This window comes from Pogoniulus pusillus, chromosome 6 (genome assembly GCF_015220805.1).
Source record: "Pogoniulus pusillus isolate bPogPus1 chromosome 6, bPogPus1.pri, whole genome shotgun sequence".
NCBI classification, from domain to species: domain Eukaryota; kingdom Metazoa; phylum Chordata; class Aves; order Piciformes; family Lybiidae; genus Pogoniulus; species Pogoniulus pusillus.
The window spans coordinates 30,175,427-30,203,100 of NC_087269.1; the positions used below are offsets into that span (position 1 = coordinate 30,175,427).

Genomic DNA, 27,674 nt, shown 5'->3' on the forward strand with positions numbered 1-27,674 from the left:
CAGGACACACAGCACCTGTGTGGAAAGGCAACAATAGGGGAATTAAAGGTTTCCCCAGGGACTGGCCATGGAAGATGTTTAGGTGCCTAGCTGTGTACAGATCCACAAGCAACCAGGACCCACAATTCAGTCCAACCTGCCTAGGGCACCTTTGCCCACCAGCTGCTTGGCTCTGTAGAGATAAAAAACTGGAAATGTAGGCAGCTCTGCTTTTGTGGGCTGACAATTGCTGTGAGCTGATAAACTGCAGCTCCTCAGGCTGCTGTCACCTGCTGAGCACCTCATCACTGACCCAGCACTCCTCTCCCACTCAGCTTTGCTTTCAGGAGAAATTAGGCTAAGTTTCAAGCAAACCTGGGCTAAGCTTCAAATAAGGCTGAACCAACTCCTAATTTATGCCATCAGCATATTGTTTGTGGTCAAAAACCATGAGACATGTGGAAGCTTCCCCTCATTTTTGCTCCAACGTGAAAGTACATCTGAGACATCCTTGCTGTGGCTTGTTGCCAGTAGTTGCCTGGATCACAGCTCAGAGAAGGAGGAGGCAGATCTCAGAGGCCAGGCTGGAGCGAAGAGTTAATGTCCAGGATCTCAGATCCAGCCAGACAGCAATTTTAGGGTCATGCTCCAAGTGATAAATTCTCAACCCCAAATCTCACTGCAGGGAAAGATGCTGTTACTTTCATCAGGTAGAGCAGCATCTCAGCAAGTAGCCCTTTAGCCTACACTGCATGTGAGGCAATATGGGAAATAGACTTCTGGAAGCTGCTAGAGGCAGCATGGCTGGACATCACCTGTAGTCAGTAGGTTGCAGAAACAGGGTTTGAAAGGTAGTGTTTGACTAAGAAAATGCTTCTTTGTTTAAGGGCATTCCAGAAAAATAATTGTGTTTGACAGATGCTGGGATATCAGAGAGTCATAATCCACATCTGTCACTCTGCAAGCATAAGACATTGATGATGTATGGCTTTGTCCCCTTCTCTGTCCCCCCACCAGCCCCTTTTGCAACATCACACCTCTCTGGGTCACTTTTTCCAAGGCAGAATAGAGGAGACTTGCACTGAGCACAAGGACCACTGACCCATTTCTACAGCAAGTTGGGCACCACAGGCCAGGGTTGCACATCCAGAGCACCCCTGCTCCCCAGGTACTGGCTGAGACTACTCACACCACATGACAGCTGCTGGAAAGGCAGTTCACAACACAGGAAAAGGTCTCTCACCTCATAACAGACCTGTCAGGCAGGAAGGTAGACTTTCTTCTCTGGAGACCACTACTCCAGTCCTATAAAATTCACAGAGAAAGATTTTGGCAGGTTAGGGCTTTGTCTGCACTGCAAAAACCAAAACACACCTTGAATTAAAGAGAGGAATGGTAAATCACACAGAAGTTGGGGTGCTGAGATGGAAAGTTTCCCCCCTTGCCTGTGAGGAGAGGCTGAGGGAGCTGGGATTGTTTAGCCTGGAGAAGAGGAGGCTCAGGGGTGACCTTATTGCTGTCTACAACTACCTGAGGGGTGGTTGTGGCCAGGAGGAGGTTGCTCTCTTCTCTCAGGTGGCCAGCGCCAGAACGAGAGGACACAGCCTCAGGCTACAGCCAGGGGAGATTTAGGCTGGAGGTGAGGAGAAAGTTCTTCACTGAGAGAGTCATTGGACACTGGAATGGGCTGCCCGGGGAGGTGGTGGAGTCGCCGTCCCTGGGGCTGTTCAAGGCAGGATTGGACGTGGCACTTGGTGCCATGGTCTAGCCTTGAGCTCTGTGGTAAAGGGTTGGACTCGATGATCTGTGAGGTCTCTTCCAATCCTAATAATACTGTGATACTGTGAGTTTTAGCAGTAAAACAGGTAAAAAAGTTGGCCAAGGGTCACTAAGAGCATCTACCCCAGGCAAAAATGGGTGGCACGTGGGCATGGCATATAAAGTACACACAAGCCACCTCTTCACAACATCCACAGAAGGGGCAAACCATAATCTGTGTTGGCAATTGGAAAGCCTGTATCTGCTTCTGTGGCAAACCCTGAGCTCAAAGCAGCCACTGAGATGACAGCATGAAGGCCATCATCTCCGTGGAAGAGAACAGAGCAGCACAACTCTTCTCCTCTGTGAATTCTGCTTCTACGAGAAAGTTTAGTCTTGCTGAGAGCCTGCATTTATATTGTGGCTGAAGGAATCGCTCCAAACTGGAGACCAGTAAGTTAAACAACCTCCCCAGCTTGTCTTTGTGCTGCAAACATGTTCCACAGCGCTTCAATAGTTTGGGCAACAGTGGGGCTGTGTGTCATGTATTATTTCTGGCCATCTGGAACAAGCATTAACCACAAATAAGCAAATTTGCTTGTTCTTTACTGCAAAGAAAGGGGAGTCTTGCCAGAGTGATGCTCATTTGCACCCATGACAGATGTTTTGGGCACCCTTTGGGTACTAACTGATGCATGCAAAATGAAAGTTACCTTTCTCCATTCTGAGGATGAGCCAAGTTTTATGGGCTGAGATTCTGAAAAACTAGAAAGAAGGGGGAAACAACCTTTTAAGTTGATGCCAGGTTACTCTTTCCATGGAGTTTTGACCTGGTGTTCCTGTGGAGTGAAGCTTACCCAGTGGCTCCGTGCTTCTCTTTGTCCTGCCAACTTTTGCAGCCCTGGGCAGCTTGCAGGTGAAGCAGAGTGAGCTGTCTAGCACGGCTGCATGGCTGGGGACTGAGGGGGATGCAGAAGCTGTGTCTTCAATGGACCATCTGAAGTAGTGCTTGGAAAAATCCTCAAATCTGGGAATTGCAAACTTCCCAAAGTGCCAACCTCATCTTCTCTGTACCCACACACAGACTATCTTCCCCTCTCTCTCATTCATACACAAGCAGCTCACAAGTGGCTGCTCTCTTACTTTCAACCTCCCACACAAGCCAGAGGGACAAAATGAAATCAATAAATAACCACTGTTAGCTCCTGCATTTTCTAAGTAGCACACAGGGATTTGAGTACATGTAACTTCCATTAACCTCGTTTAGACTCCAAAACATAACACTCTGGCTACAGCTCTGCAAACACCGAGACTCTGCTGCAAGCCACTGGTGCTGGCAAGCCCTCACTGTTTCTTTGCCCAGACCAAGGCTGGGGTTTGGGGACCTTTTTTTTTTTGTTGTTTTGTTTTGAAAGGAGGAGTTGCTGCTGTCCCAAAGTTCTCATTTCCCCCTGTTGCTGGCGTTATTCAGAAGGGGTCTGTGATCCAGGACCATCTCACCCCCATATGTCGAGACTTCAGTAGCAGGCTGCCAAAATGCTCTGCACTTCACTGCTAATCTGCGTGGGTGTGGAAGAGGTGAGCAGATCCTCTTACAGAAGCTGCCCTGAAAACAAGTGTGCCAGGAGCTAATGGCTCAGTGCAGGAGAGATTTTAGGTCCACACTCTACATCTTCTTTCCAGACCAGTACATATGTAATTTTTCATTCTAGAGTAAGGGCAGAAATCAGCAAGAAAGTAAAACCAGCAGGTGGATGAGGTCCTGGTACCCAGCAGCTTCTGGGGCACTGCACCGTTGATGCTGGTCTACCATCTAGCTGGCACCTGAGTCTCACAAAGCATATCATCTCCACAAATCCAGAATCAAGAAGTGTAGAGAGCAGGTCAAGGGATGTTATTCTTCCCCTCTGCTCTCAAAAGATCACACCTGGAGTATTGTATCCAGTTCTGGAGCCTCAATACAAAGAGGCCATGGAAGGGCAACGAAGCTGGTGAGGGACCTGGAGCACAGCCCTGTGAGTAGAGGCTGAGGGAGCTGGGGGTGTGCAGTCTGCAGAAGAGGAGGCTCAAGGCTGACCTCATTGCTGCCTACACCCACCTGAAGGGAGGCTGTAGGCAGGTGGGGGTTGGTCTCTTCTGCCAGGCAAGCAGCAACAGAAGAAGGGGACACAGTCTCAAGTTGTGGCAGGGGAGGTCTAGGCTGGCTGTTAGGGGGAATTTCTTCCCAAAGAGAGTGATTTGCCATTGGAATGGGCTGCCCAGAGAGGTGGAGGAGTTGCTGTCCCTGAAGGTGTTCAAGAAAAGACTGGATGGGGCACTTAAAACCACAGAATCAACCAGGTTGGAAGAGACCTCCAAGATCATCCAGCCCTGTCCAATCAACTAGACCATGGCACTATGACCTGAAGAAGGTTCCATGAAGATGAGGAGGCTGGAACAGCTCTCCTAGGAAGACAGGCTGAGAGACAAGGAGAAGACAAGGTTCCAGGGAGACCTTATAGCAGTCTTCCAGTATTTGAAGGTGGCTTGCAGAACAGCACAATAGAGGGACTTTTTACAAGTGTATGTAGCAGCAGGACAAGGGGCAACGGCGTCAAACTGCAAGATGCAAGATTAGACGTTGGGAAGAAATTCTTCACCACGAGGGCAGCAATGAGGCACCTAGAACAGGTCACCTAGGGAAGTCATAGAGGCTTCAAGCTTGGAAGTGCTCAAAGGCAGGTTGGATGAGACCTTGATCAACCTGGTCTAGGAAGAAGCACCCCTGTCCATGACAGGGGCGATTGGAACTTTAAGATCTCTTCCCACCCAAACTGTTCTATGATTTACATAAAGAGCCATACAATCACAGAGAACTGAGAGCAAGTGCTGCCAACCAGAGCAGGAGAGCAGGGAGATGTATCCCACAAAGCTTTTGCACTCCAGACAACATCACTGCATCCCTGTGTATCAAAGGAACGACAAAAGCAAATCTTTACACTAGGTAAATGCTTCACTTCGCTCACTTGCTGCAGGAATTACCACAGCCTGAGAGGAAAGCATTACTTACTTTTAGTTTTCCATCCTTGACAGGCACAGATGTAATTAGCAAAGGAGCACCGAGTGCAGTCATCCTTGTCTTTGCTCTGAATCACATCAAGCACCTCTCCAAACTGCAGTGCAGTAACACACTGATGTTCACTCATGCCCTAATCTAACTGGACCTTTGACTTTGCCTGTAGAGAAGCTGTAGGATGCTCAGAAATTGTCTCCCTCTTTATTAATCCTTTTTCAAGAATACCAGTTTCTAACCAGGGCTGGGCACAGAGGAAAGCATCCTTTCATACAAAAGGGCCTTCAAGGTGTTCATCAATGAGTTTTAGAGGCAAGTGAATGGCTGCAGAGTTTTCCTTGGTACTCTCTCTTTATGAACTGTAAAGAAGACCCCCCAAAAAACAATGTTTTTCTTTTGAAGGACAAAACACAAACCCAAACATTTTTCTTTTGTAAGAAAAATGGAAAAGAAAGGAAGATGTACACTTACATTTCATGTAACTGAAAACTCCACTTCAGGTAAGGACACTTCCATAAGCATTCATTTACTGTAAGGGGGGTGGGGGGGGGAAGGGAGAGAAAAAAAACCCACAATATATCCATTTGCAACACTTGAGTCAAAACGTTTTTAAACAAATGCCTTTTGTTTAAAGAAATTCAGCTGCATCTCGAGCAATTTAGCACATGCCAAGAAAGTGTGTGTGCTGCTGGCAGAGGCATTTCTCCATCAGAGCATTTACAAGGGTCCCTTTAATAAAAAATTGCAGCTATGGGTTCTTTTCCCCTCCTTCAGCATCGTTGGTGTGGATGAGGAGTCTGTGAGCTCAGGCTGTAACAAAAACAAACCAAAACACATTAGCTAGAACGTTTTGCTCAAGGAGTGACTTGTCTTCAACTACTCTTAAGCAAAGCTTTTATGTTGCATCTGGAGATGAGAGAACAACCCTCCCCAAAAGCTGTATTTGTACACATGGATGCAGTTCCATGCACCTGCTCATAAAAGAACAAGTCCACCTACGCAGAACAGAGCTGCTGGCACGGGAAGATACGTGCTGTCCTGCACAGCTGTGGAGCAGTGGTCTTCATGAAACCACCTCTACGACGTCCTCAGACATCTGGCTTGGGCTGTCTGGTCTTTGAGAGGAGCTGTGCTTCCACACAGCCTTCCCCTCAAGCAGAACATGGAAAGATTTTTTTTCTTAACCATTTTACAAGGCCATCTATTTTCCCCAATCTTGATAAAATGTTAAACCTCTGAAGATTTCTCCCTCCCTGCCCTTACCTCAGGTTGAAACCCAGCCAGCAGGTGGGACACAGAGGCCCATGCACAGGATGATGGTATGGGCATGATGGCTTGTTGCAATAATGTTGTTCTGCCACATCACAGCGCACTGCATTTCTGCAAGAAGCTGCCCAAACCCATTGGTAGGTACAACTGTGCTTAAGCACGAGTCCCATATCCATCATACAGCTACATCCAGGCATGGAGCAATATCAATGACAGCAGAAAGCACTACCTGCAGTGCAGGAGCACAGGTGAGGTCTGCCTAGAGGCATGCACAAGTGTCCTTACACACCTCTCTCAGCAGCAGCCAGACCCTTGCATAGCATGGGATCTGCCACCCTAAAAATAGGCAGCCAGCTGACAGCTGATCCCCACACAAAAGACCCTCCATATCCCAGGAATTTCCCATGACTGACAGAGAAGGGAGCAGCCCTGCTTTGTGCTCCCAACCCAAATACTGCTGTCAGCCCATCAGCATCCTCACAGCTGAGCTTGCTGCAAGCCCCAGCAGCCCCCCCACACACCCCCACAGATACCTCTCCCCAAACCCTGCCCTAGAGAAAGCCACCATGGATTTATAACAGCATATACAAACCTGGCCTTTTCATATTCTTGTAGTCTGGGCTGATTTTCCATCACACACATTTTGTGATGGGTCTTTCTGGTACCTTTCCTTCCTCAGCACAGATCTGGGTTTTTTTTCCAACTCATTTTCACCAAGTCCTTGCGGTCTTCATGGTGGTGTTTTACAGTACCCACACAAGCTACTCAGGGTGAGACATGCACAGCATGGGAGCCAAAAGTGGCCAACCCCAGCAGTAAACTATGAAACAAACCCAGATCCCCAAAGGCACAAAGCTGCCTGAAAGGCATCAGCAAAATGCCACCATGGGTAATGCTATGAAAACTATGGTGGTTTTGAAAATAGCCAACAAGCTTGGAGAGGACCTTCCTGCCTGCTGATGCACCACCCTTAGTGTCTTAAGAAACTGTGCCCCTGTGCTGTTGCTGCCGCTATGGCAGAACGTTATTGCAGCAACCCATCATGTCCATGCTGTCGTTAGATTGATGGTTTCATTCCCACCCTGAGAGGACGTGGGAAATGGAGCATCTGAAGGTGACAGGACCTCAGGAGGAAGTATTTCCCAACCAAAGGGGACACAGGACAGGAAAAGCCCAGGTGAGGCTGCCCAGCATTACCAGTGGGCAGGAGGACAAGTCAGCCACTCACGCAGAGCACATACACGCTGCGGGAGCAGCAGCTAGGGATGGATAAGCCCAAACCTGGGGCAGCACATGTCAAGTGTCATCATAAATTACCAGAGAGAGCCAGGATAAGCAGGGTGCTTTTTTAGGACATCAACAGCCTTATGTAGAAGTCTGGGCAGTCAAGGCAGGAGCCAGCAACTTCAGACTCTGGGGAGTTAGCAGATATTAGGTCCATCCAAGTGCCACCTGCTATGGCCAGTCAGCATTGCAGAGCAAGACCACTGCAGATGGACAGAGGTCCATAACAGGCTGATAAATGCCTTCTCATGTTGTTACATTATCCCTACACACTTAAATCCCAGAGCAGAAGTCACCGGCTCGGTGCAGCCCCCCAGCTGCGTTTCCTCGCTCATGCCTGCCAGGCTGGGCAGCAGGAAGGTGTAAGCACTGCTCTGACACCAAATGCTTTGTTGTCTATTTATACCCTGCCCTCTGGAAGCAGCTCACTAGCGGCCGTCACTCAGCATCTTATCTCTCCTCACTTTGCAAGCTGCCTCCTGGCAGCCCCACTGCACTCTTGCCACCACTTGGGAAGCTGCTCCCTTCACAGTCATAAGGCACCCAGATTGCACTGTCTGGTTAAAAGGCTTCACTCTTCTTAGCAAAAGTGCAGGGTCCTACACTTTGGCCACAACAAGCCCAAGCAGTGCTGAAGAGAGTGGCTTGAGAGCAGCCAGGAAGAAAGAGATCTGGGGTGCTGGTAGATAGTAGCTGCACATGAGCCAGCAGTGTGCCCAGCTGGGCAGCAGAGCCAATAGCATCCCGGCCTGGATCAGGAAGAGTGTGGCCAGTAGGACCCCATTGCTGTCTAGAACTACCTGAAGGGAGGCTGTAGCCAGGTGGGGATTGGTCTTTTCTGCCAGGCAAGCAGCAACAGAACAAGGGGGGACAGTCTCCAGTGGTGCCAGTGGAGGTCTAGGCTGGATGTTAGGAGGAAGTTCTTGCCAGAGTGAGTGATTGGCATTGGGATGGGCTGCCCAGGGAGGTGATGGAGTCACTGTCCCTGGAGACGTTGAAGCAAAGCCTGGCTGAGGCACTTAGTGCCATGGTCTAGTTGATGGGATAGGGCTGGGTGCTAGGTTGGACTGGATGACCTTGGAGGTCTCCTCCAACCCGGTTGATTCTATGACTTGCTGATGATCCCAAGATGCAAATCATTACCTTCATTTTATTCCTGGCATGCAGAATTTGATGTCTCTTACTGCAGAAGCTGCCACCTAAGGCAGGGCTTTAAACAGGATTCATCACCACAAGCTGTAGCAATCCTTGTGCACATAGCCTTAGACCTCAAAGTCCTTCAAAAAGATTTCCATGTCATTGTCCTTAGCTTGCAAAAGGGCAAAGAGAGGCACCAGGGAGTCAATTAACTCACATGTACACTCAAAAGCCATGATCCCAAAGACTTTGAGTCTGTAAGATGTAAAGAGGAGCAGGACAGCAGTGACTGATCCATGTGTGCATGTAGCACCTACCTTCTCTCAGTCAGCATTTGATACTGATTCTGTTCACATCTGCAGGGACTTTCAAAAGCAAACCACATTCCCCACCCTAAGAATGGTATTTAGAACAGTCCAGAGGAAAGCTTCCCATTAAAGCAGCTGCCCACAAGATCACAAGGAATGGAAGAATCTCTCTGCCCCTAGGTCTTTCCAAAAAACACTGTGGGTAACACAAACCCTCCTTACTCTGGTTAAAAATGCAAATCCAAGGAGCTCTTGACTCTCCACCTGAGCATGAGTTCAAGAGCAGGAGGGATCGGGACCACACTTCCACCAGGACAACCTCTAGAGCATGACAAAAGACATAAACTAAAGTCGGATATGGTGGTCCAGGGACTACAAGAGGATGCTAGTCCCATCTCACCTCACAGGAGGTCCACAGTGGTACAGGAGCCCAGTCTCACACAGAGATGCACTCCAGGAAAGGACTATTATGTCTTGGGCACCAAACCTCTGTTAATCCCCATTTTCCCTATCAAGAGGGCAGGGCAGCAGATAGGCACCAGGACTGACAGTTCTTTTTATGAGCAATGCATGTCCCTGCAGCCCAGGGACCCTCCAGCTGTCTCCAAAGCTGCTTGCAAAGCTACAGAGCCAGAAAGTGTCAGCTGGGGCTTGGGGAGCCCATCCCTCCCCAGCTCTTGTTGCACAGTCAGCTGGTAGGGACAGGGGAGCAAGAAGACAGCAGCCATGAGAAGCAACAAGGCTGTCATCACCTGCTTGTCACAGAAAAACAAATGGAAAAAGCAAAGCAGCCAAAGCAGGGAGGAGATGAGCAAAACTGGAATCTCCAGCCCAGGTGAAGGGAAGGCAGCAGGGTGACAGAGATTCATGACCCCACCACAGTGGCATGTTTGAGTCCAGAAAGAGGAGTCTCCTCACACTAGATCTGAGGAGAGTGAGAGCCTGCAGACAACATGGCATTCTGCAGAGCAGTGCCACAAATGGATTTTGTGGGTCATGTCCCAACTACTTGTAGGAACCAGCCTCTTAACAAAGGAACACTTCTGCATCTGGAGGTAGATGCAATTTTTAAGGAGGAAGGCAATTTTCATGGCGAGGGTTGACCTGACTGAGTTACAGACATAGCAAATTGGGTTAAAAATCAGACTGTAGAGGCTTCAAGACTGACTAAATCTCACCTCCACAACAGCCTGGAGACCACAATCCTCTTTTAAAGCTACCTCAGACCACTGTCCACACTTGAAGCATGGCCAACTTATTGGCCACATGCAAGACCTCCTTATTTAGCCAAGGCCACATCCATCCCGGGAACAAGCAAACTCCTCCTGCCAGAAGAAGCGCAGTGACAATGAACTCCAGCCACTATGACCAATTTCCAAAGCATTTTCCATTTGCTTTCCTGAAATTCCTTTGGCTTGCAGTGGAAGAGCTCTGGGGCAGTCTCAGAGGCCAGGGGATTACTTCAAACTGATTCAAAGCAGTGACGAAGCTTTGAGTGCCATGTTGTCTCCTAAGACATTGCTCCTCTGGGCTCCTGGGAACGAAGGAAGCAAGCATTGCCTTCTGCTTGCAGACTGCTTGGCAGCACCAAAAGATAAAAAGGAACCATTGCAAAATGCAGTCCTGGTGCTGTTGTATTTTAAAAGTTTTAGCTGGAATTTAGGAGAAGTTCATTTTTGCAGAAACTTTACAGTTTAGCTCTTCCCAGCAGCCTCATTCTCCTCAAATCCTGGGTTTGCTGAGCTCTCTGAAGAAGGATGCCCCATCACTGAGCTCCCTTCTCACACCACTTGGCCAGGGTTCTTTGGGCAAAGCTCAAGTACCATCCTCCCAGCAGGCCAGGGCTCTCATAGCTCTCCTGCTCATATGCATTTTCACAGCTGGAAGGAAAAAAAAAACCACAACTCTCCTCCTCCCTTAACGTCCTCATGACAGATCAATAGGAAGATCAGTGCAATTCATCCCTCTGCTCCTGCCTACACCTTTATGAAGGTGCTTATGTGCCTCAGGGACCCAAGAAGGAGCTCTTAGACAGCGCTTTCCACTGCCCAAGAAATTGCTGCCCTGTGTATTTTCCAAACACTTTCTGTTAGTAAAAAGGCTCAACTCAGGAAGAAAGCATTCCGAGCTTTAGAGATGCCTCCCGAGATACAGGAAAGTCTTGAAAGGATGTTACACCACCAGGAGCATCACCCACTTCACCCAGCTCTGTCTTCTGTCTCCATTATCCAGTGGAGAATGTCTCTGCCTATGGCAAGGGGGGTTTGAACTAGACCATTTTTAGGGTCCCTTCCAAACCAAACCGTTCTATGATTAAAAGTCACGATTCTGTAATTGTTTCTCCTGCCTCCCAGCTGCTTGCCCTTAGAAACAGACTGGAAACGTGGCCCCAGCTCCGAAAAGCTGCTGCCATCTCCTGGAAAGAGGCTCCTTCTCTGGAGAGTGGTGACAGCATGCGGGGGTGGCTGGGATATGTGCCAGAGGGGACCTGGGGCCATCAGCACCTGCTGCTCCAGGGATGGCCTAATCTTCCCCCATGATGTCATACCTGCCATCCTGGTGGCCGAGGGTGATATCAGAAAACAAGATCACGGGCATGTGCTGCAGAGAGCAGGTGGGGTCCACAGGGACGAGAGCTTGAGCCGCCCTGGATTGCAAGGCAGGCTTCCCACAGGCAGGAGCACGCTCCTTCCCACTAACTTTTAGCCAACGTGGGCAACGCTAGGGCAGCAGGGCTGCTTCCCCCCACCCCCCGGTTACAAAATCAGAGCCTTTATGGAAGGAAGTGGTGCAGGATGGCTCCCTCACACCTGGAGCCCGTCCATCCCCATCAGGAGGCTGAAGGGGGAATCATCACAACATTCTGAGTCTCCTTTCACCTGCAGCACCCCGTGGCTAGAGCACAGCTGCCCGAAATACAACCTGCCTCTTCCTTAGCTCCGCAGAGAGACAAGCTGCGGCGCCAGGAGCCTCTCTGGCACCAGCATACACTTTGGATAAGCACATCTGTCAAAGGGGGCGTGGGGGGGATGATTATTTTCTTCTTTTTTTCCCCCTCCCCACACCTAAGATAAAGGACGTCTTAGTCATCTGTCCCCGATGCCACAAGCCCGAGGGGTTCAAATTGCCTTCCGCGAAGAGCGGCGCCCGCCGAGGCACAGCTGATGGCCCCGCAGCGGGCTGCGTGCCGCCCGTGACCGGCCCGTGGCAGCGTCACCCGCCTATTTATAGCCTTTTATTGTGCCTGAAACCATCGGGCAGAAACAGGTGCAGGGCTGCCTGTGAAACAGCAGCCAGCAGCATCTCCCCGAGCCTTTCTGGACACCAGCGTGGACACACACGCAGGAGGACAGAGCTGGCCCTCTGAAATCCCCTCCGAGTGGCAAAGTCACAGACACAAATCAGTGTCCTGGAGGAGGGCACAAGGCAAAGCAGTCAGGATCTGATGGGTAGATTGAACCCTCGCATGCGGTTCCTCTGATAGTACAGCTTCATGGGCTGAAGCAAGCTGTCAGGGGACACAGCCAGCTGAGGACACCTCCATGTGCCCCAGGGAGCCCTTTCTGGCTACTTCAGCCAATAACTCACAGCTGCCTGTCAGCTGCCACTCCAGGAGTGCAGTCTTGGTGAGAAATGCTCTCACAAAGATGCCCGAGTGAGATGTGCAGCTAATTTGGCTGCAGAAAGGCCCTTGAGGGGCCCATTTAGCTTGGACTGCGCCTCTAATCTTGGTTCTCACCTTGTAATTGAAGCAGGGATTTCCTGGAATGCATCTGTGGGTCTTCCATGTTGGGGTGGGGGATGTCTTCATCAGAGAAAAGTAACTTCTCTGGACATAGTCCAGACTCTGCTTGTTTGAAAACTCCCCATCATCTTCCTTAGCAGTTGGTTGGTTAACACTTTTCTTTGGTTGATCCCCAAGGAAATTTCCTTTTACAATCTGGAGCAGAAGCACATTATCCTCCAGCAAATGGAAAGAGAAACATGGATTGAGGTGAATATGTGGGTTTTTGCTCTTCCTACTCAGTGTCACCATCTAACCAAAGATGAACCCGACCCAGAGTCTTCCAAGGCAAAATTAAAGTACACTAGGAAGACACCAGTGGTTTTATCACCTCAGATCAGCTGAAGCAAGAGTGAAGTGTCTTCACTGAGCAGGTGCCACCACTCAAACTGACTGGGGACACCTCCCAGCCCCATCCAACCACCCCACGCATCAAGGGGAGCACCATGCAATAGCATCAGGTTCACAGCTGGCTGGACATCCCTCACTTCTCCCTTGGAGCAGATGGAGGGTGATATTAGGATTAGCAATATAAGACCCCAGTACCTGGAGCCTGCCTGGGCCTAGGGCAGCAGCAAGCTGAGCAGGTTTCAGTTGGAGCTCATGGATGCAGCTCGCCTTAGGAGGTGCCTGGTTTTCATGGAAAGGAGACAGGAAGCCTTGGGTTAACTGATCCAGCATTAACACTTCATTGGTAGAAATCAAAGCTGAGTTTAGCTTTGAAACTCATCTTTTATGGATAGAGTTATTACCCAGTGCAGCACCGTACTGTATTACCCCAGACCAGCATAAAGCCAGGTGCCACTGTGACAACTGCTATTTCAACCTTGACTGAGAAAAACCAACCCTTTTCCTTCCCTTTCTTCCTGAGCAGGGGAGAAGCAGAGGCAGTTGGTGTCAGTGTCCCCTGCAGTTGAGCACCTCATAAATCTCCCCTTTGGAAAAGCAGAGCAGCCCTGCTCTGCTGCTGGAGAAGAAAGCAGGCATTGTTCAGCCTCCAGCTCAGGTACGCCGCGGGGAGCGTCTGCGCCAAAACTCAAACCTATGCGCCGGGGGACAGGCTGCTGGGACAGCCAGGGCAGCCTGGGCTGATGAAAGACCTCAGGTTTCCTCCCCACTGGGCTCCAGAGAATAGTGCTTCCGATTCTTACATCACTTTGAAGGATAACAGTGAACTTTATAACATATTCAATGGAAACCACAAGATCAAGTTCACCTCCACTGCTCCTTACACACACACATGCTAGGGGTGTGTGTGGAAGGGTGAAGCCAGGGGGATTGTTTCCCCGAGTACTATGCCCAGCAGGACAGAGCAAAGCTTTCATAGCTAGCTTGCCAGCATCCCTCTTGACTTCAAGGCATAGCTCCGGGCACCTTTCCTTACCACCAGCCTGGGTTTGCTGATCTCTATAACATGTGGCTCAGCAAGGGGAGCCCTTGTCCACTGTGTCACTGCCATGGGGAAAATGCTTCCTCTCCCTCCACTCAGCTCCCCCTGGGAAACCAAAGGTCGGGGAGCCAGAAGGAAATTTATGGACTTCCTCTCCTAAAAGACTTCTCCAGATGGGTCTCCAATACTAGATTTTTTTCCAGGTGAAGGGAGAGAAGAGGGCAGATGGGCAAGGACAAGACTGCAGGTCACATTTTTCTGCTCATAGCAAATACATCAGGCAGAGGGTCCAGCAGGTGGGCAGGCTGCTGCTACTCCTCAAGCAGCAGCAGGAGCAGAAGACGACAAGCTCAGTGAGGGGCACAAAGATCACACAAGCTCTAAGCTCCTCATTTGTATCAGACCAACGGCAGAAATCCCCATCAGAACAGACAGCAGCTAGAGCTGCCGCCAAAGAAATCACCTTGTGCCAAACAGCAACGTTTTGGTGATTTGATGCAGCAGCCCACGCTGGGAATAAGCCCTGTTTGAAAGGAAGGAGGCACGGCAGGTACTGCACAGCCTCCTGCCACTCCATTTCACCCAGACTTGCAAGCACCAAGCTCACAAAAAAACATGTCTACTTGGGCAGCTGGGCTGAGGGGTGACATTATTTCAGTGCCCCTGCTTTTCATACCAGTCACCTGCAAGCAGCCAGCACAGCAGGACCACAGGCATCACCCAGCCTGCTCGGATCGCCTGTCAGGAAGAGGAAATGCCACGCATTTTCCAGCTGCTTGTACCTGTGCCAACACTAAATGCCGCCCCTAAAAATACCAGTGGAAAGGAGAGCTGTGCCACCAGCCGTCCACCACCCCCACCCCCCAGCCAGGCCACCACAGCCACCCTGTTGCTTTCAAATGAGGCAGCAACTTGAAGCAGCTGAGCGAAACCCAGCCTTGGCTTTCCCAGTTCAGAGGGTGACAGCCCAGAGTCACCCACCGCCAGGCAACAGCAGAGCCACGAGAACACAGACTGGCTGCAGGTAGGGTTGACATCCCAGGAGCTGCTCTTGGCACCCACACAACGCCAGGGGCTTCGACCAGCGCCCCTAGTGTAACTGAGCTCCTGCGGGGCTTGCTCTGACCAGCAGCCAGCTCTGCCTTGCTTTAACTCAAGCGGCTTTGATCCCTCTGGCAAACAGCCCCGGGCACCTTGCTGGCTCCCCAGAAAGCCACATCCTCTGCTCCCAGCATGGCTTATGAGGAGAGGCTGAGGGACCTAGGGCTTTTAGTCTGGAGAAAAGAAGACTTAGAGGGGATTTGATAAATGTTCATAAGCATCTGAAGGCTGGCTAGGAGGAGGGACAGGCTCTTGCCCACTGCTCCCTGGGATAGGACAAGGAACAATAAGTGTAAGTTGCAGCAAAAGAGATTCCGCCTCAACACAAGGGGGAACTTCTTTACTGTGAGGGTCACAGAGCACTGGGACAGGCTCCCCAGAGAGGCTGTGGGATCTCCTTCCCTGGAGCCTGTCTGGATGTGTTCCTCTGTGCTCTGTGTTAGATAGTATTGTCCTGCTCCAGCAGAGGGGTTGGACTCGATGATCTATTTGGGTCCCTTCCAACCCCTAACATCCTACGATCCTATGCAGCATCTCCCATGGGGACTCCCACAACAAAGCAAAGCTACCTGTGGCCCCTGCCAGTTTGTATCAATATCCAGCTGCAAAAGGTATCCCTCAGTCCCAGACAAGTGCACCCAGTACAGCCTACATCACGGCCTGGCTGAAGCAGCTCTCTTGATAATTCCTTTTAATTGAACAGTGCCTTACTTCAAGACCTGACTAGTTCTGGGTAAGACAGGATGAAGCCATTCAGCCACTGAGAATGGCCTTCAAGTTCCAGCTGCTTTCCTGCCCCTAACAAACAGGAGGAAGTGGCTGGGACAGTTTAGGGAGTTTAACTAGGCACTCCAATGCACCATGGCCCTGGCAGGGGGGCACATGTGAGGACTGAGTTGGGCATCATCAACCTGCAGCCCAAGCCATTCCTCTGGAGGATTTGCACCTCCCAAAAACTGGCACAGTCCAAGGGCTATCACATTGCTGTCACCGGCCAGGGAGAGCTCAACAGTGTCTCTCAGCTCCCCTCTACCCACACAACCCATCCCAACATCACTCCAGAACCAGAGAGAGGTTTTGTAGTCTGCTGTTAAAGAGCTTCCCCTCCCACTCCAGCCCCACATGCATGTCAGGGCATGGATACTTCAGCAACACCCACACATTGTATGACAGGCAAAACATCCTGAGAGTCCTTCTGAGGGCAAGAAGTGCATCAGATACACCTCTGTGGCCACTTTGAAAGACATCAGTCTAGAAAGGCAGCAAAATCCACCTCTGCCTGCACCCAAGACAGAGAATTTGCTGGCTAAGCAGGACCTTACAGTGCTCAGAGTCGAACAAAGTGCCTTTGTTTTTTCTCCTGTGCAGTGCACTCAGATCACCTCTTTAAAGCCACCTTAATGCCTGTTTGGGCATTTGGAGTAGGCAGACCCACCTGATGCCTGTGAGCATCCCGAGACAAAAGGCTTCTGTGAGGATGAGTCGAGTGTCTGGGATGAGAGCATAGAGGCTACCAGTGGCACAAGTGCAGCTGCCCCAGATCCAAAGGGATGCACCAGCATGGCAAGGAAAATTGATGATGATGAGGGAAGCCCATCAGGCTGCGTGCTGGCCCCACAGATTGATGGCCTCCACAACGAGCTGCACATAATGGCCAAGTTCAGACTGCAGTGGCTGGGAGCTGAAAGGCAATGGCCATAAATAAGCTGAGGGAAAGAGGGAAGACAGAAGGCTGGCAGGGATAAATAAATACTCACACTGCAGTGGGGCTGGGAGCAGGGACAGGGAAAGGGGCCACAGCACCAGGGCAGAATACAGCCCACACTGGAATGGAGATTCGGCCACAGACGTGGCTGCTTTGGGGCAAGAACTCCTCACTCAATCGCATCACTTGAGCTGTTTCCCTGTCAAATCATCCTCCTACCCAAAACCACAGCCAGCTGATAAAGGGCACATATCATACTTCCTCTCCCAAAACACAGCAGAGGGACAAGGGCAACCAAAGTGGCTTAGCACAGGGGATTTTAGGGCTAGATCTTCACCATTAAGAAAGCTCCCAACACTTCCCCTCAAGACATTAAGAGCTCAACACATTTCTCCACAAATGACGTGGCCAGCTAGTGCTCCCTCATCACCTTCCTCAGCCAAACCTTGGGCTTTTTGCCCCTTTCAATTATTGCCCACCAACAAAATGGGGGGAGATGAGAGGAAGCGGAGGGCATGGAGCTGGATGTTTCCCTCATCATCCCCCATCTGCTTCATTCATGCTGTTTTCTCTCCTCCAGCTTAAATAAACCCTTTGCATTTTGTTGTGGTCTCTTCTTTTCCCTCTCCCCCCACCATTTTGTCAAGGAAAACCTTGCCCAAAGAGCTGCTGTGATTTACTGCGGCGTTAACAAATATCAGAGCTTGGGAGCCTTGTAGGAGCCGCTCGCTGGCAGCCTGCCTGGACAAACACACTAAAAGTCAGCCCTGGCGTGGATACTTGAGGAATTAGTGTCCATACAAAGATGCATTAAATACAGGGAGAAAGACGGGAGGTGGGGAGGCTGGGGGGATGGATTTTTACAAGGAAGGATTGAAAGCTTCCTCAGGGCTGTATAACATATGGTCCTTGTCCTCTGCACCTGCCCCGTAGCCACTGGATTCTCATCCTTGGCACCAGACCCAAATGCCACTCCAGTCACAGACCCTGATGAGTGCTGCTTGTCTGGCAGAGCTGAACCCACCTGCAAGGTGAGGGTTTGGATGTGTTTTGACAGTTGTGCCAGTTTGAGCCTAGCTGGGATATTTTGGTGAGAAGAATTAGACTATAGGCTGTGAAAAGGAAACAGTGGTGATGGCTACTGCGCTCATAGGCTTGCTGAGATGTATAAGAGCAAGAACTCAAACAGATAAGGGAGTTTGCTATCTGGGTTTGGGGTTTCACTTCTCTCTCCCTAGCTTGCTGCCTGATTTATCCATCTGCTTCCCAACCCCCCTGACCAATCCTCCAAACTCACCTTGAATGTAAGGCAAAGTCTGGGGTAAGGTAGAGGGGTGGGGAGAAGGTGGAAGGGTGGTTGGGAGCTCCTCCTGGAGACTCTGGTTTCTGGGAGGGCTGTTGTGTTTCTGTATTACTTTGACTTGTGTATTTCTGTCTATAGCTGTATATAGATTGTAAAAATCTGCTTGTATCTTGTGCTAAGCTGTAAATGTAAAGCTCCATTCTTTAATTTCCAGATCTACTGAGTCTACTCTGAGTGATTTTCTTAAGTGTGGGGGAGCAGGTAACACCCAAACCATCACAACAGTTAATTTCATAGAACCATAGGATTGTTTTGGTTGGAAAAGTCCTCTAAGATCATAAAGTTCAACTGTCAGCCCAACAGCATCATGGCCACTAAACCACATCCCAAAGTGCCATGTCTATACATTTTTCAACACGTCACTGGGGTGGTGACTCCACCACCTCCCTAGGCAGCCTGTACCAATGCCTGGCCAGTCACAGAATCATGGAATCAACCAGGTTGGAAGAGACCTCAAAGATCACCCAGTCCAACCTATCCCCCAGCCCTAGCCAGTCAACTAGACTATGGCACTAAGTGCCTCATCCAGGCTTTTCTTGAAGACCTCCAGGGACGGTGTCTCCACCACCTCCCTGGGCAGCCCATTCCAACGGGAAATCTTGCAGGAAAGAATTTTTTTCCCCAATATCCAACCTAAACCTACCCTGGCACAACTTGAGGCCATCTCCTCTTGTTCTATCACTTTATACCAGGGAGAAGAGACCAATCCCTATCTCACTACAACCTCCTTTCATGGAATTGTAGAGAGCAATGAGGTCTCCCCTCAATCTCCACTTCTCCAGAGTAAACAAGGGCAGGTCCCTCAGCCACTCCCGTCTGGAGCTGTTCTCCAGACCCCTCATCAGTTCCATTGTCCTTCTCACCTCAAAGCCTGTCTCCCTGTGAGAGGCCCAAAACTGAGCACAGTATTTGTACTCAGCACTGGTGTGGCTGCACCTCAGTGGGACAATCACTTCTCTGGTCCTGCTGGTCACAGTATTTCTGGTACCTTCTTCACCACCTTTGCACACTGCTGGCTCAAGTTTAGCAGTTTCTCCCCCACCCCGCTCTGCCAGATGGGTTTTGTTGCCGATAGGCACGTTGCAGAGCAACCCCTGCTCAGAAGAGTTTCTCATTTGCTACCAAAAAGATGTCTTTTCAATGTGCAAAGTGGGGAGGGAGGAAATCCATAAATCCAACATTTTTCTCATAAAAAACTTTACACCCAGTTCAGCCATAGGGGAACACATCAGACCTGCAGGTACCCAGGAAGGTACCATTGGGAAACCAGAGATGCATTTAATGATCTTAAAGAACTCTCAGCATTTCCTCAGTGTCTGCCAGCAGCTCCCCAGCCCTGCCTGCGTTGGCTGGACCATTACTGCAGCCAGGTCAGGTCAGCCATGCGTCCCACACAACCCTGCTGCTCTGCTATTGTCATCTGCCTGGATCCCAAGTGCAGCACTAGGGAGGAATATTCTGTGGACACATGGTGTGTGTTTTAAAGGTTAATTCCTCCTCCAGCACCTTCTGCTCAACAGATTTGTCCAGCATCATCCACTCGGTAGAAAGCAGCCCTGTGCCAGCAGAGGCACACTCAGCCTTGCGAAGCACAGCCAGGAGATGTTCCTTGACTGATGCCAATTTTCCAGAAGACCAAAACCAGAATATAGAAAAATATTGTGTCCTGAAATAAATGAAATAAAACACACACACACACCCTGGGTCACTCAGTAGAACAAACCAAGTTTTTTCCCCCAAGCAAATGCCTTCCCATATATGCATTGACTGGCTTTGAGGAAGGGTGGATGAGGAAGCCTCTGGAAAGGTGGTTAGGTGAACTGATGTGCTGTAAATCTCCTGCATTAAGTGGGATATCATAATCCACAGTAATTTGGCAACCTAAGGATCATCATTTTGACCCAGCTGACATGATGTTACCTTAGTTTACCTCTATGTCCTGCCTTCAAAACACAGCTTCTCATCCAAGACACACAGGAGCACACCAGGGATAAGCTGATGGAGATACCTTGGCAACACTGCTTCTCAGGGGAACACCTGGGTCCCTACCCACTCTCCAGGAGAGCATTTCCTTCTCCAATGACTATTGTGGGAATACAGCAGCACAGCAGATCAGATTGGAGAAGGGCTGCCCAGTTCCTTGCTCCACAGAAGTCTCCTCAGTGATCTTCAGCCATTTAGGGCTGCAAACAGGCACAACCAAACACACCAACGTATTTCAGTAACCACTGGGAAAGAACTCAGGGCAAAATGCTTGTTTATTTCACAGGATCAACCAGGTTGGAAGAGAGTTCCAAGATCATCCAGTCCAACCTAGCACCCAGCCCTGTCCAATCAACCAGACCATGGCACTAAGTGCCTCATCCACGCTTTGCTTCAACACCTACAGGGATGGCAACTCCACCACCTCCCTGGGCAGCCCATTCCACTCTCTCTGAGAACTTCCTCCTAACATCCAGTCTAGACCTCCCCTGGCACAATTTGAGTCTATGTCCCTTTGTTCTATTGCTGGTTGCCTGGCAGAAGAGTCCCACCTGGCTACAGCCTCCCTTCAGGGAGTTGCAGACAGCGATGAGGTCAGCCCTGAGCCTCCTCTTCTCCAGACCAAATACCCTCAGCCTCTCCTCACAGGGCTGTGCTCCAGGCCCCTCACCAGTTTCCTTGCCCTTCTCTGGACACCTTCCAGTATCTCAACATCTCTCTTGAATTGAGGAGCCCAGAACTGGACACAGCACTCAAGGTGTGGCCTGAGCAGTGCTGAGTACAGGGGCAAAATAACCTCCCTTGTCCTGCTGGCCACACTCTTCCTGAGCCAGGCCAGGATGCCATTGGCTGGCAAACAGAGCTGAGCTCAGAAATTAGCCGAGTCTCAAAATGCAGGAAAAGTGGCTGCTGTGGCCACTCTTTCTACTGCAGGAAGCCACTGTGGACCAGCCAGCTCCTCTATCAGCTGCTGCTGAGCCAGCACATCCAAAGACCAGTCCCAGCCAGGTCCCATACATCTATTATCATCAAAGCATCTGATTGGAAAAAGACCTTTAAGTCGTCAAGTCCAACCATAATCTAACATCTCCCTGTATACAACTGTTAGACCACATCCCTAAGCACCTCTTCCAAACATCTTTTAAACACCTCCAGGGATAAGGACTCCACCACTTCCCTGGGCAGCCTGTTAGAGTGCCCAATGGCCCTTTCGAAGATGTTTTCCCTAGTATCAAATCTAAACCTCCCCTGGTGCAACTTGGGGCCATTCCCTCTTGTCCTATCACTTGTTACGTGGGAAAAGAGGATGGCCCCCACCTCACTTCAACCTCCTTTCAGGGAGCTGTAGAGAGCAAGAAGGTCTCCCCTCAGCCTCCTTTTCTGTAGACTACACAACCCCAGTTCCCTCAGCTGCTCCTCACAAGATTCGTGCCCAAGACAACTCATTGAAGACACCAGCCTCACTGTGCTTCTTTCAACATGCTCCAGCACTTCAATGTCCTCTTTGTAGTGGTGAGCCCAAAACTGACCCCAGTACTCGAGGTGTGGCCTCACCAGTGACAAGTACAGGGGAACAATGACTTCCCTGGTCCTGGTGGCCACACTATTCCTGATACAAGCCAGGGATGCTGTTGGCCTTCCTGGCCACCTTAGCACATTGCTAGCTCACATTCTGTTGGCTGTCAACCAGCACCTTCATATTCCTTCCTGCCAAGCAACTTTCCAGCCATTTTCCCCCGAGCCTGTAACATTCTGTAGGGTCATAGTGATCCAAATGCAGGACCTGGTACGTGGCCTTGTTGAACATCATACAGCTGGCCTCAGCCCATTGATCCAGCCTCTAATCCCAGCACCAAAGCCAACTTTCCAACCGACTCAGGCTGCTGCACCTTCAACAAAGCCCTGTCTGTTCCTCACCTTTCTGCTAGTGCTACATACATCACTGGGCTCCCCTCTCAGCTTTTCCATTGAAGATGGCCCCACCATGAATGGGTCCCTGTTTCACCCTCAGTGTGGGACAAAACAGGAGGGTCTCAGCTTCTGCACCACTTCATAACTCACGATTTTTATTTGCCCCCCAAGCCTCTCCAGTTCTGAGAAACTCTTAAAAGGGACTTTGATTTTAAGGGTCTGGGGTTTGGGTTTTTTTTAGAATTAAACTACCTTTCATCCCAGCAAAATGCACAGCAGAGTTACAGAAAAAGAGTGAAGAGGAAAATTAATTAGGAAGAGTTACTGGAAGGCTTGGGACCTCTACAGGTGCATCCCTTCCATGGGGAAGGAGCTTCCATCCTATCCCACCAAGGAAAGAAATATCTCTAGTTGGCCAATAAGTGTTTTGGGAACACAGTGCAGACCCTCACAAAAGCTCATGGCGGAAATGCAGTGGGGAGCCCTTGGTGCAGCCTGCCATGGGCTGCTCAGACCCCAAAAATCCAGCCCACTGGCTCGTTGGAGCCTTTACAGGCCCCCAGACTCCCACAGAGCAGGAGTGGAGCCATTTAGTACAGGTGAAAATATTTTTCTGCTGAAAAAGAAGGGGGAAAAAAAGCTACTTGGGAATGCTGACTGGAGTTAATAAAGTCAAGAAAGCCATATAAAGAGGAATAAGTGTTGAGAAAGGACTCTGTAACTTCTATTTTAATACAAATGCTAGATCCTAAGTGTGTTGCTATGCATTAGTGGCTGAAGTACACCAGTCTTATCCATTTTGTCCAGACCATGAAGGTTTTAAAGCCCTGCCTGGTGGACTAAGCTGTGCCAAGGTGGGAACCCATCCCAGGTTGCTCTGGCAGAGGCCACACAGTTTGGTCCTGGAAAGCCAGGCTCCATGGCCAAGGCTTTTACAGTCAATCTTATAAAACAGAAAGATTCAAAGGAAAAATATGTATAAGCATGTGGGAAGACAATCTGGCTTCTAGAAACATGAGCATGCTGGACCAGCACCCCTCTGGCTGGTGCCCCTCCAAGTTGTCCAACAGAGCAGGGCTGTGCAGGGGTATAGAATCATAGAATCAGTCAGAGTTGGAAGGGACCACAAGGATCATCTAGTTCCAACCCCCTTGCCATGGGCAGGGGTACCCTAGCCTAGATCAGGCTGGCCACAGCCTCACCCTTAAGCACCTCCAGACATGGGGCCGCAATCATCTCCCTGGCCAACCCATTTCAGGGTATCCCAGAGAGCTCAGGAGTCTGAGGCTGGAATTGATGCTTTACTCCAAAGTACCCTGCAGTGAAAAACCCTATAAAGGCTGCTTCCTGACCTTGCTTTGAGCCTTGCCAAGCCCCATTTCCACCAGTGAGATTTTGCAGTGAGAGGTTACACCAACAGTAATCAAGGAGCCACAGGGATCCCCCGTCTGTGTTTTATGAGTTTGCTGGGGTGAAAAGTACAGGGGGAGCAGCAGGGAAGGCAGTGCAGCCCCCTCCCCTTCTGCCTGCTTGGATTTTTCATTTGCTTTCTGCAAATCCTTGCTTCTGCTGCAAAGGTGGGCCATCAACACAGCCTTACTGGGGCCAGCAGCTGGGGTACAACAGTGAGAGAGGAGAGATGGGGAAGAGCAAGAGAGTAAAAGTGATGCCAGCAGCAAAGGGCTCAAACACTGTGCCTTCCCATGAGAATCCTCAAGCTAAAGCCAGAAGTGACAGCATCATCCGGGGGCAAACTTGAGCAAAGTGGCCACAGGAGGCAAACTTGGCCAGTACTGTGAGAAATGCACATTATTGCCCCCCAGAGGTGCCTCCTCCAGGCTTCTCCCCTCACCAGTAACAGAGCATATTTCTGCTTGGGAAGAACACCAAAGCAAAAAAGCAAGAAACTTGCCAGAATAATAAATAACTGGCAAAGGAGTAGCTTAAGAAGCATGCAGAGAGCTGCAGATGGTCTCACTCAGCCCCTCCAGCCGTGGGTACAACCAGGACAGTCATGACCACACCATGGCACAGATCTTCAGACCAGGAAAGAGTCTAAAATGGGCTTGTTCCCTGCAGTATCCTGGGCTGCTTCCTGAGATATTATTGTTTCCCTTCACCCTCTTGATGTATTGTCCCATAGCATATTTGGGGTTTCCCAGCGTGTGCCAAGAAACCACCGGCTGTGACGCACCAGCTTGTCTTCGGGCTGCCAGCAGCAGAGCTCCTGCCTGTGGGAATCTAGGAAGTGCAGTCTCCCCGAGGATCCCCAGGGTTCCCCCACCTTCTGGACCAGGGGAATCAGATATACTCGTTTTTAACACCATCAGAGGATGTGAAAACAACGATCAGGGAGGGATGAGTATGATGAGCAGCATCTCTGCGAATCACACAGAAGCCACCTGAAGAGCAGAGTTCATCACACTGCTCCAAGGCCATCCTCTGCATTTTCCAGGATTTGGCCAAATAAAGAAGGGGAAGGGGGAAAAAAATAGGCTAGGCCACACCTTTCCTCAGCCTGGCTCCCAGGCAATAAAAATATCTTGGAGCCAGAGCTCCAGCTTTACAGCTCAGCCACTGACAGAATCAGGTTCTGGGCCAAGGCAGAGGGGAGTTCACCTGTGCTGCTCAGTTTTGTTTACCACAGGGTGGATTCTGAGGAGCCCAGTTCCCAGGCAGCACTGACAGAAGCCATTTGAGTAAGGAAATTAATGTCTCTCTTCCCAATGCTCCCATGTACTCTCTCCTCCTCCCTGCCCATTGCCTTCTTGCAGCACCGGCGAACCCCTGCAAACTCCAATAGCTCCCCTGGGGACCCTACGCCCAAGGCCATGTTTTTTCCAATCATCTCTTCAAATATACCTTATGTCAGCAGCAGAGAGGGGAGGAGAGCAAGAAAAATACATTTTGCAAGTACCAGTCTGTTTGCAGGTCATTAGGTTCTCCCCGGGGAGCCCCAGAGCTCTTTCATCTGCTAAGTATAGTTTAGGGGAGGTTTTCGGGTGCGAGCACGGTCAGGGAAAGGCAAAGCCACTCTGGGCTTTAGCAGATCACGGAGGAGGAATTTGGGCAGGCAACAGGAAAGCTTTTTTTCCCCCGCCTGGGAGGCATCCAGTCGGGACAGAAACAATCCTGGCCGCTGGACACTTTCTAAAAGTAAGAATAGATGTTTACAGGCAGGAAAGCGAGGAACGGAAAAAGTTATCAACACCATTGTTTGCCACAAATAATTTCACCTTCTCCAGTCGTGTGGCACAGCCAAGAAGACTCCCTGCTCTTTCTTATTTCACATCACAAAGCAGCAACCACACAGCACCTACCCAGTGCAGCTTGGACCCGTCCCACAGCAGAGCCTGTTTCCTATCACCTCTACACGGCTTTCACACGCCCGTCAGCAGACCTGACCCAGGCTCTGCTTTTGGAGCCGAGCTGCCCCTCTGACAGCTCTTCAGTTGCTGTTCATGAAACACCCTACCACAAACCAGAGCGTGAAAGCTCAGCTAAGAAACAGCCTCTAACCTGTGCTGGCTGCAGCATGGTTTGAGCAGGGTCCTCCCCACACCAGAGTGCGGTTTAGGGGTTCACGGGCAGGTTTAGGCAATATCAGAGCAGCAAGGGATTGAGAACGTCTCCAAATATTGGTCCTCAGACATAAGTTGTGGTCTGCCCTTCATTACTTCGCACATGTGCTGCTCCCAGATGAGGAGCTCTCCCCAGCCTGATCCGTGGCTCCCTGGTGCTTCATCAGGACCTCGCAGAGCAGCCCTGCCATGCCAGCCACGACCCAGTATGACCTTGCGGCTCCCCTCACAACCGATGGCTCCCTGGAGAGCACAATATGCGGCACGGCCGAAGCCCTCCATCCTGCCCGTGTCCGGTCAAGGCCAAGGGCGCAGGATCCCAGCACCACCTCCTGGCAAGGCACCGCCATGCACAGCCCCGAACACTGGCTGCGGCCAGAAATGCCCCGACAAGCCGCGGGGACCACCCGGAGAGAGAAACCAGGAGCTGTGCGGGCCTCAGCTTTTCTTGCATCTGTCCAATCCTGGGTATTTTACCCTGTCCCCAGGGCCATGGCTGCTTCTGGAGAGGCTGTGGGTGCAAGACCCTCAGTTGCATGCCCCGGCAAGAAGCAGCAGCTGCCTCCTGCGGGGTGAATAGAGGCGCAGCTCGCCCGAGAGGCGACCGAATTTAATTCGAGATGAATGGGCACCTCCCTGCCGCCCATGACATTTTCATTGCAGGCTAACAAGGGGAGAAAAATCCAATTAGGCAACAAAAGGGGTCCCTAATCGGCCGTGCAGCTTGGCGTGGGGCAATCAGGACGGCAAGATATCCCACAAAACAGCAGAGATAGACCATGGGAAAACAAGAAAACTGGCCCAAAAAGTCCTCTTGTGATATCGCAAAGGGCAGACCCCAGGCGGAGAAAGCTGCTGAGGTGCCCCCAAAACATACAGCTTTAAAGGCAGTTGCTGATTGCACCCTCAGGGTCCCATCTGTAAGTCTCTCAGATCACTGTGATAAAGCAAAATCGGCCCAAAGTGGGCTGGGCAGAAACTCAAGTCCTGGGTAAAGAGTCTGCAGGCAGGTCGGGGTAAGCAACCTGCAGCCAGAAGCATGCTGCTCGTGGCACAAAATGCTAATAAACTTTGGCAGGCTCCTGCCAGTGCATCCACCCACCACCAAGCAGCCAACAACACCCACATCCAGGAGTAGAGGAACCACACAGAAGATTTTGGCTAACCCCGGGCTGCAGTTTCTCCAGCAACAGGTGCTCTTCCCATGCACACGCAGCTAGTGGTACCATTTATCTCCCAGGCTCTGGTGCCTACTGCTGGGTGGGTATTGACAGTGACACACACACACACACACCCGTGCAAGCAAAACCCAAATGTGGGGACTTGGGAACACTGCAGGATGCAGCAAGGGAATAGGAGCACGCTAGGAAAGGTGTGGTGGGGATGGGAACACACATAAAGAGCAGCTGGGTTTTAAAGGGAGGGTGATAAATGGGAGTGCTGTGCTCCCGCGGGAATTATTAACGGCAGGGGAGGCTGAGACCTTGGCTTTGCCCCGAGAGCCGGGATGCGCAGTGAAAGCCGATGGGCGGGAGCAGGCAAGGGGAGCAGATGGTCGGGGGGAGGCTGGGGGTCCAGAGAGGAGCAGGGGGTCCTCACCAGCATAGCACAGGGAGCTGTGGCAAGGTACGGCTTTGGGGGAAGGACTCCTGGTGTCCTCTCATTCCTGGAGCCCCCCGGGTGGCTCCAGCCACAGCTCCAGGTGGCCACTGTTGTGTATTGACCCAGCACTATCTCAACTCCCACCTTATCAGGGCCAGGGCCAGCACCCGGCACCAGCACCTGCCCCATTAATCTTCCCTCTGTCCCACTGGCATGATTCTCAGTGGCCAAAACAACCTGCCCAGGGAGGGAATGGGAGAGCTAGAGCCACTGGTGCCCCAGGGTCTGGGGGTGATAGATTCTTACCTCAGAGATGACAGACAAAGAATGTCTCCTTTTTCTCTTCAGCTCCTGCTCATTGGTATATTTATTGGTAGCAGCTTTTTCCCACTGAAATCTGGGTAATGCAGATGAGAGCAAACAAGCTCCACTTGCCTACACAGGGCATGGGGGAGATATTTTCTCTT

At 50.7% G+C, this 27,674-nt stretch overlaps 1 long non-coding RNA gene across 5 annotated transcripts; it reads right to left on the reverse strand.

The window, feature by feature from the left end:
* Positions 1-27,649, reverse strand: LOC135176225 (uncharacterized). Of its 5 annotated transcripts, XR_010302573.1 has the most exons (6): positions 27,514-27,637; positions 13,118-13,201; positions 12,527-12,748; positions 5,261-5,599; positions 1,223-1,284; positions 1-15 (listed from the first exon to the last, which is right to left on the reverse strand). It is a non-coding gene; the product is annotated as an uncharacterized LOC135176225 (long non-coding RNA). The 5 variants fall into 5 exon arrangements; XR_010302571.1 differs by lacking the exons at positions 1-15; positions 1,223-1,284 and adding an exon at positions 16,498-16,743 and having other exon boundaries at positions 4,974-5,599; positions 27,514-27,649; XR_010302574.1 differs by lacking the exons at positions 1-15; positions 1,223-1,284 and adding an exon at positions 4,974-5,148 and having other exon boundaries at positions 27,514-27,634.
* Positions 27,650-27,674: the final 25 nt, after the last annotated feature.